Source organism: Fukomys damarensis, unplaced genomic scaffold, assembly GCF_012274545.1.
Source record: "Fukomys damarensis isolate Sample0158 unplaced genomic scaffold, DMR_v1.0_HiC HiC_scaffold_13, whole genome shotgun sequence".
Lineage (NCBI taxonomy): Eukaryota > Metazoa > Chordata > Mammalia > Rodentia > Bathyergidae > Fukomys > Fukomys damarensis.
Genome location: NW_022900925.1, coordinates 1,604,962 through 1,613,901, shown reverse-complemented (window position 1 = coordinate 1,613,901; position 8,940 = coordinate 1,604,962). Strand labels below are relative to the sequence as shown.

At 37.1% G+C, this 8,940-nt stretch overlaps 1 long non-coding RNA gene across 1 annotated transcript in view; it reads right to left on the bottom strand.

The window, feature by feature from the left end:
* LOC104849963 overlaps nucleotides 1-8,940 on the bottom strand; it is an 83,377-nt gene that overhangs the window by 73,806 nt on the left and 631 nt on the right. The gene's annotated exons all lie outside the window — the stretch shown is intronic.

Below are 8,940 nucleotides of genomic sequence, written 5' to 3'. Positions count from 1 at the left end.
AAGAGAAAGGAAGGAAGGAAGGAAGGAAGGAAGGAAGGAAGGAAGGAAGGAAGGAAGGAAGGAAGAACACCTGGAAAAAAAAATCAACCAGCTTCATGTTTAATTTCTTTTTCAAAAACTAAGGATACAAAGGAATTTCCTCTACCTGACAAAGCCAAAATACTAAAACATTATATCTAATATCATACTTAATAGTGAAAGACCCAAAGATTTCCCTCTAAGATCAGGAACAAGACTAAGATATCCACTCTGCCTATTCAACATTGTACTGAAGCATCTAGTCAGGTCAATTAGGCAACAAAAGAAAGGAAAAGGCATCTAGAATAGACATCTATTCACAGATGACATGGTCCCATAATTTAAGAATGCTAGGGAATCTACTAAAACATCGTGCAAGTGCATCAAGTTTGCAGAATACAATAAAATATACAAAATTAACTGTATTTCTATTTACTTGCAAAATGAAGAAACTAATTCCACTTACAATAGCATCAAAAGATATAAACAGAATTAGCAAATTTACCAAAGAACTTAGTGTAAAATTTACACTCTGAGAACTTCAAAACACTGTTACATCAAAGAAGATTTAAACAAATAGAAAACACCTCATGTCCATAGATCAGAAGACTTAATATTGTTTTTTGTTTGGTTGTTTGTTTCTTTTTGGTACTGGGAATTGAACTGGGGTCCTTGCACGTAAGGATTATTTTAATGTTACATCACTGCCTTTACTCTTTTACTTTCCTTTTTAGTTTTATTTTAGGATTCCCTATTTTTAATGTTCACACAGAGGAAATACCGAATAGTTTCTTTGGTGTGAAAAACTATAATAGTACACAGGATCCTAATGAGATAATTAATAATGTAAAATAGGAAGTAAAGGGCTAAAGGTATAGGGAAAGTGGGAAGGGTAGGGGAAAGGTAATAAGGGAGAGGAAAAAAAATGAGAAACTGAAAAAATGGAAATAAAGTGTTTGTCAATAGGGAGGGGAGAAGGGGGTGAAGAGAGGGCAGGGACAAAGGGAAAAATGAGAATCAAGACCTATTATGTAAAGGTACAGAATCCCAATGATGAATGTAACTGTATTGTATAGCTAGATTGCACCAATACACTCAATTAAAAAAAAAAAAAGTAAAGACCTTGAGCCAGGCATGGTGGCCTGTAATCCCAGCACTCAGGAGGCTGAGGCAGGAGGATCACTGTGAGTTCAAGACTAGCTTGGGCTACACAGTGAGTTCCAAGTCAATCTCAAATACGTAGTGAGGCCCTGTCTTAAAAACAACAAAAAAAAGTAATGACCTTAAAAATTAAAAATATGATAAGCAACATTCAAAATACTAAATAAGGATTGGGGATTTAGCTCAATGGTGCCACCACCTGCCTCTCAAGCATAAGGTCCAAGTTCAATCCCTGGTACAAAAAAAAAGTCAATAAATGAGATGAAGGATTGGAGAAATCCAACCATTAGATTCGTGAACTGGAAAGTCCAGAACAGGAACATCCCAGAATGTGACCCATATGGACAAAAGGACACAACATTTGAAAAGGAAATGTTCATTTGAAGAAACATAAATTAAAAAATTTTAATTCCATTTTAAGATAAATTCCAGAAAGAGAATACAGGCAATGAAGTACTAGAAACTTCCCTACTGCCAAAAAGATGTATTAATCTTTAGAATAAAAGGAACCACCAAGTACTGAGCAGTAAGAACCAAAATGACATACTCCTTAAACAGATTATGGTGCTATTTCAGAACACCAAACAGAAAGAAAAATTGTAGAATATCAATAAATAAATAAATAAATAGTAGCTAACTACAATGGGAATGGGAATCAGATATCATACACTTATCAACTACATTAGATGTCAGCAGATAATGGAGCATTATCTTTAAAATTCAGAGGTTTAGCCAGGTGTAATAATGTTCCTGGAAAGATAACTCCAGCACTTAGGAGTCTGATGCAGGAGGATCCCCATGCCTTCAAGGCCAGCCTGGGCTATATAGTGACTTCAAGGCAAGAATGAACTATATACAGTAGCAAAATCCCGTCTCAAAAAACCCAAAAGTAAATAAATAAATAAAATTCAAAGTTTTCAACCTAGAATCTTATACCCAGCCAAGAATATTTACATAGGAAAGACAGATATTTTCAAACATACAAAGATCTGGAAAATTTACCATTTAGAAAATGACTTAGAAAGTTCAAATCTCTGAAGACAAAATGAAAGGACATAGTCAAGAAAAATAAATGAGATAAAAGTCTCAATGATGAGCATAAAATAAGCAGTTTATCTAAACAACTGGCTATGTACAATGTACAAAAGCAAGAGATTTCACGTGCTTGATTTTTCTTCCTTGATTCATAAAGAATGAATATATACAAATTAAACAGCAAGAGAATATATCTATGAAAATTAAAGGTACAATGAGCTCAATTTCACTCATCATCAGGGAAATATAAATTGAAGCCACAAAATGGGATCCACCAAAGACAAAAATGGAAAAATAAAAATTACCAGGAATGGGTAAGAATGCGGAGTAGCCACACACTTTTGGAGTAAATAGAGACAAGCACTGTTAAAAATTCATAGCATTGGGCAGGGGATTTAGCTCAGTGGTGCCGCCACCTGCCTCACAAGCACAAGGTCCTGAGTTTGATCCCCGCTACCAAAAAAATTCATAGTATTGGGTTAGGAATGTATCTCAGTGGTAAAGCACTTGCCCAGCCTGTGAGAGGCCTTGGGTTCAATTCCCAGGAAGGAGGAAGGGAGGGAGGGAGGAAAGGAGAGAGACAAAGAGACAGACAGACACATGGACAAAGACAGACACAGACAGAGAGAGGAAAACTGGCAGTGTATTTTATGACCAAGCAGTTCCACTCCTAGATATATACTCAATAGAAAGTCACACATTCATTCAATATGGTTTTAAAAAAAAATGTGTATTTAGAGTTAGCCAGCTGGACTCGATTTTTTGGTTTTTTTTTGTTTGTTTGTTTGTTTTTGGTACCGGGGATTGAACTCGGGTCCTTGCACTTGTGAGGCAAGCAGTGGAACCACTGAGCTAACTCCCCGGCTCTTGGACTCAGTTTTCGATAATCCTAATTTATTTGGCACATCGAAAGCTCATAATCAGGACCCAGGAGAATACAGCTTTCTTCTCTCCATCAGCCTGGACTAAGGTACTGCCCATGGCCACTTCAGGGTCACAGAGCTTCCTCACAGCTTGTTTGATCTGGTGCTTGTCGGCCTTGACACCCACAGTGAACACGAGTGTGTTGTTATCCTCTGTCTTCTTCGTGGCTGACTCTGTGGTCAGGGGAACTTGATGACAACATAGTGGTCAAGCTTGTTTCTCCTGGAGATGCTGTTTTCAGGGCTGCTTCTGCAGCACGGTGTCTTGGAACGGTGGAAGGTGTGTGATGTGTGCATATCTTCTTTTTTTGCTGCTGGGAACTGAACTCAGGACTTCACGCTTGCCATACCAGAGCTGCGCCACTGAGCTACATCCCCGGGCCCGAGATCTTCTTTCTGTGGCTGTGGATACCTTTCACACAGCTTTCTTGGCCTTCAAAGCTTTTGCTTTGGCTTCAGCTTTGGGAGGACAGGAACTTCCTTCATTGCCTTCGCTCCATCTTGGTAAAGAGGCCACACATTCATTCGATAAATGGCAAATACTTGAATGTTCACAGCAGCACTACTTGTAACAATCCCAAAATGCAATTAATCCAAAGGTCAATCAAGGTAAAATGAATATCTACACTATGGATATACACACAATGGAATACATACAGCAATAAGGATGAATAAACCACAAATGCAGTCAGAAACATGGACAGTAATGCAGAGGAGGAGGCAGTATAAAAATCCTTATGTTATAATTCTATTCATCAAAGTAGAATTGCAGGCCAAACTAATCTATTGTGTCAGAAATCAAAATGGTGTTATCATTGCTGGTGGGCAGCACGGGGCAGATCCTAGAACACAGGGAAAGTTGTTTCTGTCCTCATACTGGTTATGTGTGCTCAGTTCCTCAAAATTCATTGAGCTATCATATTTCTAATTTGTGTGTCTTTATACACTTACATCTCCATGAAAAATTGCCCAAAATTATACAAGTACTTTACCATAAGCACAAAATAAACATAGCATAAGTTAAAATAATATTTTTAATTTTCATGTCTTGAAAAAGATAAAATGGAACAACTCAATAAATCTCACAAAAAGTGGAGAAGCAGTTGAGGCAGGCAAGAAACAAGCATAAGAAACAGAAAACATACAGTAAGTTAGTAAGAATAGCCCAAACTCTCAATATATCAGAATAAATATAAATGGGTCAAAACTCTCTAATTCAAGACCCATTACTATGACTGCTGACAAACAGAGAAAAAAACAAACATTGACAAGGATGCGAAGAATTCTAACCTGCATGTATTGCTGGTGGGAATGGGAAATGATGCAGCCACTGTGAAAAAAAGGATGGTGGGTCCTCAAAAAATTAAAAATGGAACTAGCTTTTGGTTTTGTACTGAATACCAAACTCAGGACCTTGTGCTTGCGAGGCAGGTGTGTGCCACTGAGCTAAATCCCCAGGCCAAAAATGGAATTAGTTTTATGATCCAGTAATTCTACTTCTGCATATTTAATTCTCTAAGGGATTAAAAACAGGGGGCTGGTGATTTAGCTCAGGGGTTCGGTGGCCTTCCTTGCAAGCGCAAGGACCCCAGTTCAATCCCCGGTACCAAAAAAAAAAAAAGAGAATTAAAAACAGGTTCTTTAAGAGATATTTGTAGCACCATGATTATAGTAGCATAACTTACAATAGCTAAAATGTGAAAGCAACTCAAGTGTCCACTGACAGATAAACAGATAAGCAAAATTTGATATACATGTACAATGGAATAATATTTAGCCTTTCAAAGGAAGAAAATTCAAACCAGGCATGGTGATGCATGCCAATAATCCCTATTACTTGGGAGGCCTAGGTAGGAGGATTACAAGTTTGAGGCCAACGTGAGACACTTAACAAGACGCGTAAAAAAATAAAAATAAAACGGACTAGGGATACAGGTCAGAGGTAGAGTGCCTGTAGCTCTGCTTCCCAGTACAGGAATAGGAATGGAAGGGAGAAAAGGATGGAGGGAGGAAAGGTGACTCAGACAGAAAAGAAAAGCAGAGGAGAGAAAGAGGGAGGGGAGGAGGGAGGGAGGGAAGGAAGAAAAAGGGAAAAAAAGTTCTAACACATGGTAAAACATGGAAAACTTTGAAAATATTATGTAAATTAAATAACCTAATCGCAGAAAGATAAATTTGGTACCATATGAGGGGCTACAAGAGGTACTCCTCCGAGGTACCTAAAATAGACAGTCATAGAAACAGAACATAGAAGGGTAGAGGCCAAGGCTGGGGAAGGGGATATGGATACAGAGTTTTGGGCTTGCAAGACAAAAAGCTTCCAGAGATGACTGCACGATAATGTGAATATACTTACAACTAGGGAACTGTATAATTAAAAATGGTTAATGTAATAATATGAAGTAATAAAAGAAAATCTAGCTAGTACTTAATCACAAGAGTAACAACTAAAACAAAACACAGAAATTTGAAAATAAATGAGAAGATAGGCCAGAAAAAAAGCCAACAAAATGCAGATACAGCAATATTATGTAATATCAGACAAGACAGAATTAAAAGCAAAAATAAATAAAACGATTATTATATTTTTAAAGGTATAAAAAGACAAGAATTATAAACTTGAAGTGCTTAAAAACATAGTTTAAAAGTGCCAGACTTGGTGGCACATACCTGTAATCCCTGCACTTGGGAAGCTGAGGTAGAAAGACTGCTGCAAGTTTGAGGCCAGCCTGGTTTACATAATGAGTTCAAGGCCAGTATGAACTGCATAATGAGACCCTGTCTCAAAAAACAAAACAAAACAAAACACACATAGCTTAAAAATACATTTAGAAAATATACATTGTGTGTGTAAGGATAGACTCACATAAATCATAGTGGAATCTTTAACATAAATCTCACAGTCAACAGGTCAAATAGTAGAAAATCAAAATAGGAAAATACAGAACATAAACTATCAATGAACTTAAGGTAAATACATAACTTTGTACCCAATATGTGAAGGCTACTAGGAACAGTCACAAAAATTGACAATTCATTAGACTACAAATTGGCATGTTTTTTAATCTTCTTTCAGCAACGTGGCAACATAGAGCTGTCAAAACCTTCTAACTACAAAGCATCTTTTATAAATGCTAGAAAAATATGTAAAAATGACTTTGAAGTCAGTGGAAGAGAGAAACACGAGGAAGCCAAATCCATGGCATGTCTTTGAAGAATGCAGAAAAAAAGGAATTTCCGGATTTTATAAAAACAGAATTTATCATCACCAAAGGAACTTGGAAGAGCAAAATGGTCCAAAGAAGAGTATCTGTGATATAAGAAGGAATGGAAAGTGAAGAACATAGAAATAGGTAGATAAATCCGATAAATACTGACCTAGAAGATACTGACAGTTGTAATGTCTAATTCAAAAGTTTAAAGTAAACATACAGGCTGGGCATGGTGGCGCACACCTGTAATCCTAGCACTTGGGAGGCTGAGGCAGGAGGATCACTGTGAGTTCGAGATCAACCTGGGCTACATAGAGAGTTCCAGGTCAGTATCAACTACATAGTGAGACCCTGCTCAAAAAACAAAAAACAACAACAACAAAAAAGTAAAAATACACTTGAAGCGGGGCTGGGGATGTAGCTCAGCGGTGCCCTACCTGCCTGGAAAGTACAACATCCTGAGTTCAATCCCCAGTACTGGCGATAAAAAATATAGTTAAAGTTAAATATGAAGTGAACAGGGGGCCAGGGAGTTAGCTCAGTGGCACCGTGCCTGCCTTGCAAGTGCAAGGTCTACAGTTCAATCCCTTGTACAAAAAAAAAAAAAAAAAAAAAAAAAAATAAACAGTGCTATGCCTGCCTCACAAAACACAAGGTCCTGAGTTTGATCCCAATTACCACACCAAAAAAAAAAAGAAAAAAAAAATGTGAGGTGAACAGAATGAAAGAATTAGAAGTCCTTGCCTTGTTTAGGAGGAGGAGGAACAATTGGTTAAATAAATGATTCAACTTTTCAATTCAGAAGGCTAGAGCTTTAACAAAATAAATTTAAATTAAGTAGAAAGATAAATATTAAGAACAGAAATTACTGATGTAGAAGTATAAACATCAGTAGCACTAACCAATAAATGCCAAAGCTGGTTCTTTGAAAAGATTAAGAAAATAAGCAATAATTAAGCAAGTCTGACGAATAAAAAAAGACAAAAGGGATAAAAGGGCATTAGTATTAAGAAAGATAACATCACAGATATATGTTTATTTTCCAACAACAAACTATATAAAACATTGTGCTACCATATGTTAAAATTCAATAATATTAAAATTCAACTTTTTAGGACAATTAAAATTAGAAAAATTAGAAAATAAGAAAAAAAATCAATGATCATGGAAAAAAGTTAAAAAGTGTTTAACTTTCTAAAATTCAAGCAGGGCTGGGCGGGGGGTGCATCTCAGTGGCAGACTAACTTGCCTAACTTAGGTTAGGCCCTGGATTCAACCCTCAGCACTGCAAAACAAAAACAATACAAAACTCCAGCAGTCTGCAGTCAGGTTCTGCCAAACTTCAAGAAACAGATTATTCTTCTGTTCCAGAGCACAGAAAATGATGAGAAATTTTCCAACTCAATCAGCATGGAAAGCATAATTCTCATTATGAACTCACAAAAATGGGGGAGAAAGAAAACTATACCAGTCTCACTTATAAATATGGATACAAATTAAACAGTCAGGTACCACTGAATCTACCAAACTAACCAAAAGTGCACTTGAAAGGGTCCCAGGATTTTAGAGAAAAAAATCCAGCCAATATAGTCATTTATGGCAACACTTCTAACAAGGAAACCTAAGTGGTCATATCAATACAGGATGTACAAACACATTTGGGAAAAATAAACACTTTAAAACTCTTAGTAAGGGGGTACTTAACACAAGGAAGTATACAGTACTTAATGAGTATAGAACGGAAGCATTTTCCTAAAACCCATCTCAGCCCAAAGATGCCCTATTTAACCTTAAAAGACAACAATGTAGAGAGGGTGACCAATGGACACAAGAAATAAGAGTAACATGAGACAGACATAGGTTGTTGCTCACAAACAATGAAATTATCTACCTGGTAGAGCCAAACAAATCAACTGGAAAAACGATCATTAAAACTGATTCAGGGGCCGGAGAATTAGCTCAGTGGTTCTGCCACCTACCTTGCAAGCTCAAAGTCCCGATTTTGATCCCTGGTACCAAAAAACAAACAACAAAAAACGGATTCAGAGTTTAGTATGGAAAAGACTGCTTCAGATCTACCAAATGAAACGTGCTGTTTTGAGCATTAATCGTGCAAAGCTGTTTTCTGTAGAGTAAGTCATGAGGACTGACAAACTCATGCCACCACTCTCCTTCCCCATCTTCAACGTTGAAACGACACACTGTCTGGGAGTGGATAACCAAATCTTCTAAAAACAAAAGTCATTCTGAAGGGCTGCACTGTGACTCTAGTAAAAAACACTTTATCTCTCCCCTCCAGCCACTGCAGTTACTAATGGATAAGCATGTTAACAGTTCAACACAATTTATCCGATACAGGGAAAGGAAGAGCACCTTTACGAGAAATTTTTTAAGCCTATACTGCTTATTATGTAAACTTGCGTGCTGTCAAATGAACCTCCCACAAAACAAAAATTATCTATTCAGAGTCAAACCTGCTTTTAAAAAATGAATAGGCATGCACAACTAATTTTGTTTTAAAGGCCTTTGGGAAAGCGGGCTGTTACCTTCGCACTGACCACAGGCTCGGCATCACCCGGACACCCGCAAAC